This window comes from Hippocampus zosterae, chromosome 8, assembly GCF_025434085.1.
Source record: "Hippocampus zosterae strain Florida chromosome 8, ASM2543408v3, whole genome shotgun sequence".
NCBI lineage: Eukaryota > Metazoa > Chordata > Actinopteri > Syngnathiformes > Syngnathidae > Hippocampus > Hippocampus zosterae.
Genome location: NC_067458.1, coordinates 13,065,491 through 13,079,486, shown reverse-complemented (window position 1 = coordinate 13,079,486; position 13,996 = coordinate 13,065,491).

The following is a 13,996-nucleotide window of genomic DNA, read 5'->3' as shown; positions in this document are numbered from 1 at the left end:
TCATGCCATTGGTGCTTTTCACATGGAAATTCTCCTTCGCAGCCCCAAAGTTTCTATCTCCCCTATCAACACATCAAGTGCCTTTTCAAAAATACCAGCACAGATATGATGGGTGTATAATTTAGACGTAAAGCTGCAGGGTGAAGGACAATATCCATCCATTTCAATCTCTACATGCATTCCCTTATGACGCAGATAGGCAGAAAGATGTCGATATGAGCAAGGGTGCAGCTGATGGCGTGCATGTCATCTTTATGTCACAAGCGCTTATGAGCTCTCCGCAAACATCTCACTGGCGAGTGTCTTAAGCCGTCATGTCATGTCTCCTTGAACTGCAGATAAATAACTGTTCTCTGAAAAGAGAATCTGAAAGATTTATGCCAGCCAAATGCCCTCTCAGGGCTTCATGCCTTGTTGAATGCAGAGCTGTGCTGAGATTAAATAGGGGAGAAGGTGATCCTCTTGTACTTGGGAGAGGCTCTCTCTCTCTCTCTCTCAGGAGTTTGGCTTCTGCGTCCCATTGACCAAGTTTTGAGAAGAATGTGCATGCAGTATTTAATGGAACAGACACTTGGAATAGGGGCTCAACAAATTTACTGGACATATGCTATTAATCTGCTCAGACTGATTTTATGTTCTTTTCTTTTGTAGAATGGAACAAGTCTGAAATTATTTTTGGCTCTGTAAGTGTTGCGGAGTACTTAGCTGGTCCTCTAAATTCACTTCTTAATCTAAATGGAGAGTAGTCTACATTATCCTTGAACATCAATTAGGATTTGTTTTGCTTCCTGGTTTCCCCTACAGTAGTGGTCTCCAACTACTGGTCCGCAGGGCAAGTGGTACCGTTTTGCAGAATCCCCTGCCCCCATGAACAGACCCCAGACCAACACCCAGCCCGAGTTCCATGTCATGTCATTTTCAAAACCGCTAATCCTGTACAGAGTTGGTGCTGGTGCCTGTCCCAGCTGACTTGAGTCAAAAGGCGGACAACACCATAAACTGGTTGCCAACCACCCACACTCATATCCACACCATCGGAAACCGAACCCACACTACCCACGTACATGACAGGCAAGTGCAAAATGACATTATCAGTGACTTACATTTGTGAATATGTTCTAGATCTCTATATTTTGTGATTTCTTTTTGTGTGTGTGTTTTTTTTTTTTACTCATATACTAGAATGACTATCGGAGACAAATTGTTTTTAACATATTTTAGAAAACATATTTGGGGATTGATGATTTTAATTCACTTAAGTATGCTTGCAAAGCGTGGCACTAGACACAAAGCTGATTGATGTGTCTTCTTCTTGTTTATGGGTACTCTATGAACTGCACGGTACCATCGACCCTAAAAATCATCTGTGCAATGTAGGAGTATGGAGAGATCCAAGCACAGGGAAAACATGCAAATTCCACACAGTAGGTTCTCAGGCCAGATTCTGTCCCAGGACCTCTTCAAAACCAAATCATCTGCCTATGAGGCTGACGTGCTTCCCAAATGTCCGTCATACAGAAACCATTTCAGTAATTTATCAGTTGAAGAGCTTCTAGCATGTGGTTGTATGCATATCTCTCAATTATATGATCATTGATGGGTAATGTGTCATACATAGCAGGTAGGAGAGAATGTTAGCAGTGAAGTGGAATGACTTACAGTAGGTAAAAGTTAACTTTGGTTGACAAGCTGGGGTTATTAATCAATTAAATCTCAGGACCCATATATGGCATCCCACTCTTGGAACAATCGTGGCAAATCACACAGAGAGAATGGGTTTACATGGTAGTCAGCATTGAAAGTGCTTGGGTCATGATCAGGAGAATGAATGAAAAAAATAGAATGATCTAATTACAAAGACCATTATTTCATCGTTGGATAAATTGGCTGATGTTCCAAAATCTCCGAAAGGCTGTTCACGTTGGAAATCTCATATTTCAAAATCTGAGTGAGGTTGCGCTGCCTCTGTGATTAAATTAAAATTACGTTGTCAGTCATACTAATACACGAGGGCTAATGATGGTTAAAAAAGTAAGTAGTTATGCTTCGTAAATGCAGTGGCGCATGGCAATACATTCCCAGATGGATGTAATATAAGTGTGCGTGTGTGTGTGTGTGTGTGTGTGTGTGTGTGTGTGTGTGTGTGTGTGTGTGTGTGTGTGTGTGTGTGTGTGCGCGCGTGTGCGTGCATGTGTTTATGCCTTTAAGATACAGATGGATATGGTAACATAACTTTACTGTAATATGAGCAGGGAAAATGAAGGGGCTTAGAACTGATTCCCTGAGGGATGTCTCAGTTGACATGTACATGGCTCACCTTGAACAGGACAATGATGCCAACACAACAAATTACAAAATGAAAACATATTTGAAAGGCTTACTATCATTTAACTTGCAGGTGGCATTTTTAGCAACTCATTTGCTGAAAAAAAATTGAGGGAAAGGAATGAAGTAACGAAAAATAAATTATGTAATATGATTTCCTTGCCACACATTATGTCTCTCTTCTAGTGTTTCTGATCTTAATCTTAGCTGCTCCATGTAATGACTTATTCACAGATTCAGTCACATCCCCAACAATCAGTCGTCTTGCTGTCTTGATTGATGTATGAAAAGCCAACCAAGGCCACTGGAAGCTGGAAGGAAGGAACAAAAGCCCAAGTTACAGTGTGAATTGGAACACTGTATCCAGAGGTGAAGAGTTGGGAATGCTGTTTGAAAATTACACTGGTGCTCCTTTGAAAACCAAATCAAAATTATTCATGGTGGGGAAAATGAAACTTCAAGATGCTAAATGAACCACTCGTTGTATTTTGGACTCCTCCAAATGGCACTCTCAGTTTAACATCGATCTGAGAGCACACTGGCTTGACATTTCCTCAACCCCTTTCTTTAAAACCAACAATGCAATCTCAGGGAGACAAAAAAAAAAATCCAACTGGTTCGTGAAGAGTCTTGAAGCTTCATTTTGCTATAGCTAAGTGAACCGACTCTTGACTATATCATACTGTGCATTATATGTTCTCATTCAATGAATGGAATCACCTATTATTTTAAAATATCAGCAGGGGACTTTCTCCGGAAATGAGTTGATATGCCTTATTATTATTATATAATTATGTAACCAAAATTCAGTGGTGTGCAGTGAGGGCCTTGAAGGACTTCTCTCCATACATCCATCCATCCATCCGTCAATTTTCTTCCACTTACCTTGGGTTCGATTGTGAGGATAGCAGCTTTCGCAGGGAATACTTGTCTCTCCCCAGCCACTTCATCAGGCTTTTCCGGGGATCCAGAGTCATTTCCAGGCCAGCTGGGAGAGACAGTCTGTCCAGCATGCACCAAATGGAGCGTCTAAGTAGATGCCTGAGCAACTTCATCTGGCTCCTCTCAATGCGGAGCAGTGGTTCTGCTCTGAGACAACAGATGGTGGATCTGAATTTCTTGGAAGCCGTACGGAAATCATTATCAATAGCTTCTCCAAACTCCTCCCGCGTCTGAGTTTTTCCCTCAGCGACCACCAGAACTGCATTCCGCTTGGCATGCTAGCACCCGTCAGCTGCCCAAAAGGCCTCACAGTTCTCCTTCTTCAGCTATCAGCGATAGGCTACTACTACCTTTGCTGATCGGCCAGTTAAATAGTAGGGGCGGGAATATGGTAGACTCAAACTTAATGTGCACTCCTGTGCAAAGTTCTGCTGAAACTTTGTGCACGCCACTGCCAAAATTTCCTGCTTCACAAAGTAAAAATACAAAGCGATCATATAACACCCCTCCAAGCAGAGGTCACAAATAACATGAGTGTAGTTCTTGATCATCAATACACTTCAGATTGTCACCATACAGTATTCTGAAGGATCTTTCGTTGATGGTTTGCGACTTGCACTTGATCGTTGCATTCTACCAGAAAGTGGAAGGTGAGATCCATTATGTGGGAACGAACATGCACTTAAATATCATATCATCATTTTCTGATGTAAAAGATGTGGAAGAAGGTCAAACATTCAGACTCATTGAAGTTGAAACATGGGACTTTGAAGCACAGCTCAGTCATAACCTATTCCCTTGAAAGGTGAACGGGATTTTTTTTTCATTCCTTTGCGTGTGTAACTGAAGAGGTACTAGTTAGGCCCCAGAGGAGCCGTACCTTTAGTTGAGACAAGTCACTGCGGATGATAAGTTTGAAGTCCATATCTCACGGACGGCGCAGATTTGCCAGTGTACATGCACGTAGCAAATGTTTTTGTCAGGGTTCATTAAAGGTAGCATATAGTCGCAAAGACAAAAAAAATAAAATAAAATAATAACATGTTCACACTTTCCTAGCGACAAGAAAAGCTGTTTGAGACCTTTAAAACTATTGACACTCATCTAGCAAATGTCTTTGCATGTAGCTTTGCGCACACATTGAATTGATGAAAAAACATTTTTGTCTTCATCCAATTGTGAGGTCCAGCCTGTGTATAAATGTGGGAAGTGTGACATGCTTTATGGGCCTAAACAAAAACAACTGCTTTTGTGAATTTCTCAAGTGAGCTGAAGTGACCTGCTCACTCTCCACTCTGAAAGAAGAGTCAAATTGAGTAAGAGTAACGATGTTTCCAGCAGTTTTTGCTTCATATTCATTGCTTTTATCTGCGCTTATAATTTGTGTGTGTGTGTGTGCGTGTCTGTGTGTGTGTGTTCAGAGCAGTGTTTTATAAGAGCAATGAGTTGTAACTCCTGAAAATAACTTCACATCACAAAGAATCTTCATACCTGAGATGCGAACAGATTTTATTGTTTGTTTTTTAAACCAGGAATGTCTGTCTTTGCAAATTTTAAATTGTACTTAAATGTATGTGCTATAATCAGATTAATACACTCAACTAATTATGATTTTTTTAAATTCATTTTTATTGAAATTGAATTAAGATGTGGGCCACACAGAGTTCGACTGGTTAAACTTGCATTTTGGGTATTCTAGGCTAAAATAAACTAACAAATGAAGAGCCTAGTGTGAGAGTGGGCAATCAAAGTTTTTATTGAACAAAGTTTTTCAAAAACATCGCAAAACCGGACAATTCCAAGAAATTAATTTCACTCAAAGACAAAGAAGTCCAAAATTTTCATTCAAAAATCAACTTAAATTGGTAAGCGAGCAAGCGAGCAGGAAAATGATTCGTTGCTTCTCGTTGTTAAAACACCTCAATAAAAGAGATGAACATATTTCTCGAAAAGAATAAACCCTTTTTTGGCCTTTTCTACAGGATTTAGTAGTTATTCTGTCATTGGGGCTTAAAAAGAAGCCATGAGAGAAGCGGCATTCCCTTTTAATTAAGACGTTTGACTGTGTTAATCGATGTGTGATTTTGTAAGGCAGCATGTAATAATAGTTACGAGGGTATAGTTTGTAATATTAAATGATTGTGACTTCTGATGACACCCAAAGTAACGACGTCGTTCAGTCTGCTGTATGTAGTTCAATGGCCTGCTTCCATTGCATGTTTAGGTGTACAGTGCATGTAGTGAGGAGGGGAGTACAGTATTAACGTAATTTATCTGTCAGAGCTACTTGTTAATAACTCATTAAAAAATGAGTGTGCATAATCGCAGCCACTGAATTAAATGCTTTTTATGGAGTCATAACTCAGGCTCGTGAAAAACATTGATGGTGTGTTGTTGTTTCACTCCTTTTATTCGACTTGTTTTTGTGGCCAGCGTATGTGATAATAAAATGAACTGAAGTGCAAAGTAAATGACAAACCTTTGTTCTCACCTTTGCTCTCGCAGAGGGCATGAAAATAATTAGCGCCCCTCAGCACGCCCATTTGCTTTCCTTTGCCTGTGTTGACCTGCAGAGGTGCTAGAAAGCTGCTTACCGGCACAATAACTCACAGTTGCCCTTTATGATTGACTAGCTGGTTCGCCGCCCTCCGGGCGGCTCATCAGCTAGTTCCTGCGGAAGGCTGGTAAGGTGGGCCTTCGGCCCACAAAAGTGTTGTTGCTTGGTTCAACTTTTTGTTCATCTTCATTGCTTATCGTGAAAATAAAGAGATGTTTAGCTCTACTAAATAACTAACAATTTCATTGCAATGCTTGTGGGTAGACAGCATTTTTTCGCTAAGATGCCCGCGCGATCGTAGTGAGCCACTGCCTGAGCGGCGCAGTGGCGGCGCGCAGTGGCGGCGCGCATTGGCGGCGCGCAGTGGCGGCGCGCAGTGGCGGCGCGGTGAAGTAGGTACGTTTTGAAAAGGGACAGACGGAAGGACAGACCGCGTGCGGGACGACGCGCAATATATATATAGATTGTAGCTGTACAAAAGGCACAGGGCACTCAGGAATGTTTTCATGGCTCAATGAAAGCACAAGCCACTGTCACTTTGAATCGAACCCTGCAGCAGTGCACTATGAGGCGGGCGTGCTAAACAGTCGACCACAGTTCATGGTTGGCACATCGGCCTCACAGTGCAGAGGTGCAGGGTTCGATTACGGCTCAGGAATTCCTGTGTGGAGTTTGTGTGTTCTTACCGTGTCTATGTGGGTTTTCTCCGAGTCCTCATTTCAAAACCATGCATGGCAACATGCGATTGGCTGGCAACCAGTTCAGGGTGTACCCTGACTACTGCCAGAAGACAGCTCGGATAGGCTCCAGACCGCCCGCGACCCTTGTGAGGATAAGAGAAGAAAATGGATAGATGGATTGTACATTACATATTTTACGATGTGTGGAGGTGTTGGGTAACACAAGAGCACTGTACAATCCTTCCGCACTTTGCAAATGAAAGAGCTAATAAAACCGTTAACAATGCAGGTTACCTTGAACACACCAAAGAACTGTTTCTAAAATGAGAGATATTAAAAATTCAGGATTTAGTTGATTTTAAAATGGTGCAAAGTCCTTATGAAACAAGACTTAATCCGTGTATCTCTTTAGTCTACCAAAATGATTTAATGACAGAGATGGGGCATACGAAAGAAGCGGGACATTGAATTTTAAACAGTCCACAACACACACCATTTTTAAAAGCAAGCTTGAGGTTGTGGAAGAATCTACCCGACCAATTAAAAAAAAGGAAAACAGCTGTAGAATTTAAAAGAGATATCAAACATAAACTACAACAGAAACATAGAGTGGACAAATAATCTCTCTATATTGACATGGTTGTTTCGATGAAGTCATATTGCCTGAGGTTATTAGAAATGTTTATGCTATTACAGCTGGTGTTTATATGATATTATATTATTATTTTTATTATTATTATTATAGAGACGGAGTGTCTGTGAAATTGCGCCTGGCAGAGTGACAATTTGGGGGCCAACCTTTACGCCTGCTCAGACGACGTCTCAGACTTGACGTGAAGGGGACCGCTGGTCTAACGCAATTTCGGTTTTGATCAGGGCACACCAACAGACCCTAATCTCGGCAGGCCTATTTTAAGGAGCGGATTCTGTATTTCATAAAGGTATCCCACCTATATTGTCTATTGCTGTGCAAGTTGATTGTGTGGAATTGATTGCATCTGGAAGAAATAGTGGGATTATGGAGGTCACTATTGACTGTGACCAGCAGAGGTGCGGTTGATTCAGTGGAAACTGTTAGGCTGTCTAATAACGATCAACGTGACACCGCCAATAAGAAATTGCGCGATTGCACATCAACACAATGGCAAATCATCCAGGTTGCATTGGTTGTCGTTATTTATTTCCCAATGAATGAAACCTGGACTCTTCCCCCATTCACCCATTGTAAATACTTAGCACAGCCACCTTATGCAGCATATACGCAATTGCATATATGCTTATATTTTGTATTTTTATATTGTATTCTGGGGGGCCCGGTGATCCAGTGGATAGCACGTCGGCTTCACAGTGCAGAGGTACCGAGTTCGATTCCAGCTCCGGCCTCCATGTGTGGAGTTTGCATGTTCTCCCCGGGCCTGCGTGGGTTTTCTCCGGGTGCTCCGGTTTCCTCCCACATTCCAAAAACATGCGTGGCAGGCTGATTGAACACTCTAAAATTGTCCCTAGCTATGAGTGTGAGTGTGAATGGTTGTTCGTTTCTGTGTGCCCTGCGATTGGCTGGCAGGGTGCCCCCCGCCTACTGCCTGAAGACAGCAGGGATAGGCTCCAGCTCCCCCCGCGACCCTAGTGAGGATCAAGCGGCTCGGAAGATGAGATGAGATATTGTATTCTGTACTGTGTACGGTTCATTTTTTGTTAAAATTGTATTATGTGCATGCAAATACTTGTTTTCTACTTTTTCTACTTTCTTCCCTCCAAACGTTGCTGCTGTAAATTGCGAATTTCTCCATTGTAAGACAACAAAGGTTTTTCTTATCTTAAATGAGTCGAGTCAAATCAAACTTTATTAACTTTCCGGTGTTCTTGACATCACTTGGTGTCTTACTTTGAAGCAGAAGTTGTGTGTTTTGGGTTAAAAAAAGAAAGAAGAATACCATGTGGCATAGCAATGCATCACTGTTGGATGCTTTGATTGATAGCGCTGTAAGGCCAAGCTGACAACCTCGGATGAGAGTGTGGCGGTTTGGCAAGTCACTGAATCAGGCCTCCCAATTTAATTCACCCTGTTCATAATGCAGACGAAGAAGCTTCTCCCTTTCAGTTTACTCACGTGGATGCTGATATGTGTGATTACACAATATGCTTGTCAAGTGTTCATGCAAGCACGCACACCACATTTTCTACATAAGATATAAATGGAGGTGGCTGGAAACAAAGCAAATCATGAAGAAACTTGTTTATTCTGAAGCCTTCCCTGAGATGCACTGGCTGTATAACTCATGCTGCTCATTGCTTTTTAATTAGGGAGGAAGACTGCACTGCGCACCATCTGATTGCCAGTGAGGCTTTTTAAACCTTCACATCTTTGTCTATTGTGGAGTCTCGTCACTTAATAATCAGGTTTTGCTTTCCGCTTGCAAATCAAAGTGAACGGCCAAAAGAATGCAGTCGAGTGAAGCGGGCAGAACAAAACACGTTTGACACAAATGGAAATGAAGCAATCCACAGGATGCCGTCTACCATTGCTCCAAAACAGAGCCCGGTAATGACTTAAGTGACATACTGTGTACGCAGCACACGCACAGTGGACCAGTCTTGATCATTCCAATGCTGTTACCATGGAAGCTAGTTGAACGGAAATTTTCAATTTACCGTATTTTCCACACTTAAAGGCATGCTGGATTATGAGGCGCACCTTCAATGAATGGCCTATTTTGTCTTTTTTTTTCATATAATGGACGCACCGCACTATAAGACGCAATCTACAATGCATCCACTAGATGGAGCAACGCTCAAGGAAATACCAACAGAACTATAGCAACGCACCTCGAGTGAAGCGCGCCTCAGCAGTCCATAGTCAGCTTCTCTTTGCTGTGCACGGGAGCGCGAGCAAGTACGCACATGGTTCAACCAATCAACCACGTTACAGATTGAAGAAGTTTTGAACAAACAACAACTTAGCTGTTGAGTGGCGTTGCTACAGATGATGCTACGATCAGATGTCAGTAAAACTCTTTTAATAAAGCATCGACACAGTTCCTTTAACCAACAGCAAGTTATAACATTGACTCGTTAACATTGAACTCTCTTTCCGCTGCTCTATTTCCGTGTTCAACTGTGTAACCCGATCACCTTAAGTTTGAACTCTGCGTTGTAAGCATGTCTCTAGCAAGGAGCCATTTTGGGGTCGATATATTACCGTAATAACTATACACAAGGCACATCAGATTTTAAGGTGCGCTGTGAGCTTTTAAGAAAACGGAAGGCTTTTAGGTGCGCCTTTTAATGCGCAAAATACGGTACTCACAGTATACTGTACTGTATTGTGAAAGTCAGGTTTCAAGCAGTGATGTGGCGTTGCCTTTTTGTGCTAAAATGGAGTTGGATTGGCTGGAGTTGGATCTGTCTGTCTGTCTGTCTGTCTGTCTGTCTGTCTGTCTGTCTGTCTGTCTGTCTGTCTGTCTACCTGCCTACGTCTTCTGTCTGCTCTGTTAATTGCACGCAGGCCACCAAGAAATCACACCAAGAAAAAGTGCTTACCGTGTCACCCGACCATCACATAGGATTTTTGTGAATCTGACAGCCCTATTCTGGAGTCTGTGCTATCGTCAACCAGAAAACAGGCAATGACAGGATGATGCCAGTGGCTTTTAAAAAGCCATTGGTTTCTGGCCGAGGTATCCCAAATCCCTGTAATCTAGCATCATCGCGAGCATGAAGAGTGTGTGTAAACTGCTGTGTTGTAATGTACATGCCATGCCTGGAGTTGGTGATGTCCATTTGCAATAAAACTAAAATATAAAAATGAAATATGACTATTGGTTTCAAGAAAGGGTTTTGAGAAATGGCAAGGCAGTGTGCTTTTAGTTCTATGTTGAACAGTGTGAGTGCCGCCTGGAGGAATCCAAAAAAACACAACTGGTTCATCAAGCATCTTGAAACTTAATTTCCCCATCACTGGTAGCGGGGGACTTAGTATCTCCTTGCAATCTGCCACATTGGATATCCACCTAGCCAACTGGCTTTGCGTTGGACTTCAAAGTTGTATTATAAAGCCTCATTTAGTTCTTAATGAAGGTTCTTAGAATCCGGTTGATGTTATTCTGTTCCAAGCACGCCAGTATCCGTGTGTGCCGTATGGAGACGTAGGCTTTTTTGTAGTCAATCCAGGCAGTACACAAGTTGGTGCTCCTGGTTTTCCAATCTTAGGCAATGGTCAACCGGTAGTTTGTGTTTGGCACCACTGGTGTTTTTACCAAAGACTTTCTGTGCTGCGATCAAAAATTGATCCATATGCCTCTACTCATTTATGGCTGCTATGATCCCTGATAGGAGCTTCCATGTGGTGTTGAGACAGATGTATTGCGTCTTCAGTTTATTGCAGGGTTTGGGATCATAGCTTCATCTATAGCTGGTTTACCTCTCTATTGCATGGGGTTTTATTGCTATTTTTCTCCTTTCTAAGTTAGACCAATCAAAAAATATATAGAATTTTTTTTTAGGAAGAATTTGTTTTACAAAATACAGAGACCATGTCATTGGAGCTTGTTGCCTCCAAAATCCCTGTTCCCTCATCGCGGCGGGATCATAGAGAAAAAAAGGAGGGGCACTGCGTCGCTCAGATCATTCGGAAATTCTAAAAGTTGTTCAAATGTGCTGTTCAATAATTCAGCACCAAGAAATGGAGCACCGGAATCCAGTGCGTCAGGCATTTCGTGGAAAGTAAGCAGTGGACAGACGAGCTGCTAATTATTGGCTGCGTTCAGAACTTAATTGTGAGCTGAGACCAGTCTGTCTTTGGCAGCACACAAGTTCCCAAAAAAGTAAAAATAAAATGTCAGCTAAATATTTATTATTTATTAATGTTATTTATTTTATATTATTTTTTTCTTTGTAGTTTAAAGTAATTTTCTTTAACCACAATTCCAAGTTGCTTTGTGGCCAAAGGTACAATCCTGGTGGTCAATGACTGTACAATCCTGGTGGATCCATTTAAATCTTTTTGTTTGAAAGCAAAAATTCATTGCCATGACAACTGTTCTTGTCTTCTTATCTTCTTGAAAACTTTGTACAAGAATTTGTAGCACCAACAGTTATTCTTCATTTTAAAACTTTAATTAATTAAGTAACATGTGAAACCTCAGCGATTTTTTTTTTTTTTTTTAGAACATGCAGCACAGAACGAATAAGGTGCATACTTTGATTGACAGGCTAGCTGTCATCAATGTATTCATGGAATCATAAAAGAGCCATAATAGATCCAGCCATTTGCAGCATTTGCAGTTTTGATAGAAGTTCAGCTCCTGAATTATATCCAACAAAAATTTCATTTCTTATTTTTTTTCACAAAGATAAGCACTTTCGGTGTTGTAGTTCTGTGATGCTATTAACTGGCCTCAAGTACAATGGGCAGATGTCTTCGATGGCTGTTTTAATGTAAATGAATCAGGCAGAAATTTGGTTGAAAAAGATTTTACTGCAAGAAAGTATTTGCAGAAGTAGAAACAGTTTGAGGTTAGAGAGTGGATGAGGTCAGGGTGTTGGGGGTTTTTTTTGTCTCAGATTTAAATGATTTAAACAGGGAAACAAGCGAATAAACTTTGGATGGGTTGATACTGCGTGCTATAATTTGGTCTGTTTTAAAACATGGGATCTCTGATCTCTGATTTTGTGAACTCTGGGCTTCGGAAGCCCTTTGAGACCCTTGGGTTGAAGGGCTGTATAAACACACAAGACTTGACGTTCATTTTTTTTTTTTTTTTTGCTTTCAAGGGGCACAATTTGGATCTGTGTTATGGCAGCGCAGGGCGGGGAGGCAGGGAATGAGGTAGCTTCAGATCAGAATCTTTCTTCTCACAATTGTGGATACAACTACAGTATGATACAATTGTATTTGTGAGGGTAGCGTAAACACATTGACTGGATCCGGATATGTACATATAAATAGACAAAAAAATCTGATACTGTATAGGCATTAAACTGGAATGTGCGAATGGACCCGCAATTTCACTTGAGCGTTTTTTTTTTTTTTTTTTTTTTTACCTAACTACACCAGAATGCAAGTGTTATACAACTAGAGTACATACACACTTCTTAACGAATGACTCTTCAGACAATCCTCACCTACTTGAAACACATTTAAATGCAAGCGTCCAGCATCATTTCGATCGCAAAACAACAACTTCTACACACCATGGTCCATTTGGAAATTTGAGACAAAGGACAACAAAAGACTTCATGAACCATGTTGTCTTCTTTCTTCTTGACATGTGGCCTTTGTTTGAGAAAATGCGCCCTTTGTGCTCTTCCCTTTCCATTACCGTTGTAGCATTGAAGTGATGACTCTCTGTCAACCTATCAACAAACAGCAACGTGTCTTGCTCCATTCTTCGAGACCATGCCCATGTGAGTTATACTCCAAACATGGTCGAGTTATTATTTCAGTGCACACACATAACGTTTGATAATGCTAATATGAACATGTGCACAGCAATAATGAATTTTGAAAATATCATATACACTTTATAAATATCATATAAAGTGTTGTTGTGCATACGGTACTCACATTGCTTGTTTTGTTTGGGGTTGGGGTTTTTTTTCAACATGATGGGTTACAGAAACTCAGAGTGAGGAAATCAATCAAAAATTAATCTCAATACAAGGCAGAGCACATCAGTAATGTGTTTAATTTTTTAAGTCATAGCAAAAAGTCAATTGTAACGGTTTGGTCAATGGCTACAACTGGTTCAATTAAATGAGATCACAATGTGACTTTGTCACTTGAAGCCAATCAGAAGAGAGTCAAAATACTTTCAATTCACTACCTTACAGGTCTCTCCATGAACAAATTCTCATATTCTGATCAGTCTGACTAAATTGGACCAATATCATGTGGCAAGAAACCATTTCCATGAAGAATTTCCTTGATATAATATAGGCGTATATACTGTATGGTCTCATCTCTAATTAAGCTTTTATAGATTTGGGTTTGTGAAGAAACACATTTCAATGTCTGCAAATACTCTTCCCACACAGTCAATGAAAAATGTAGCTTTAGGCAGTACCTTTTGAATAACCATGGTTGAAAATAAAAGATAATGTCAAATATAAGCACCGTTAAGAGCCTTTTTACAAATGTGATGGAATTTACTCATTCCAATAATGAATTATCTCAAGGGGATAAAATAGTATGAGGTGTCAGCTACAGTTCAAATCCTATATTTGTTTCTCTGAGAAAAGCAACGTTGTATCTAGACATGTTGTTTTGCACAAATCTGCACATGTGTGATTCAAGTATTCTCAGAAATTATTCTTTTTTTTTTTAAGGAAGAAAGAGTGCAGTTGTATCTATGCAGAGAATCCATCCATACAATTTATGGTTCTACGCCTTTGTGTGCATGTGTGTGAATATTGGTGAGGAAAATAGACATTTAAATATCAAGTGTAAAGGGTAAAGGGCAAACACAGCGGGAATTCAAAAGGTAACCTTCTG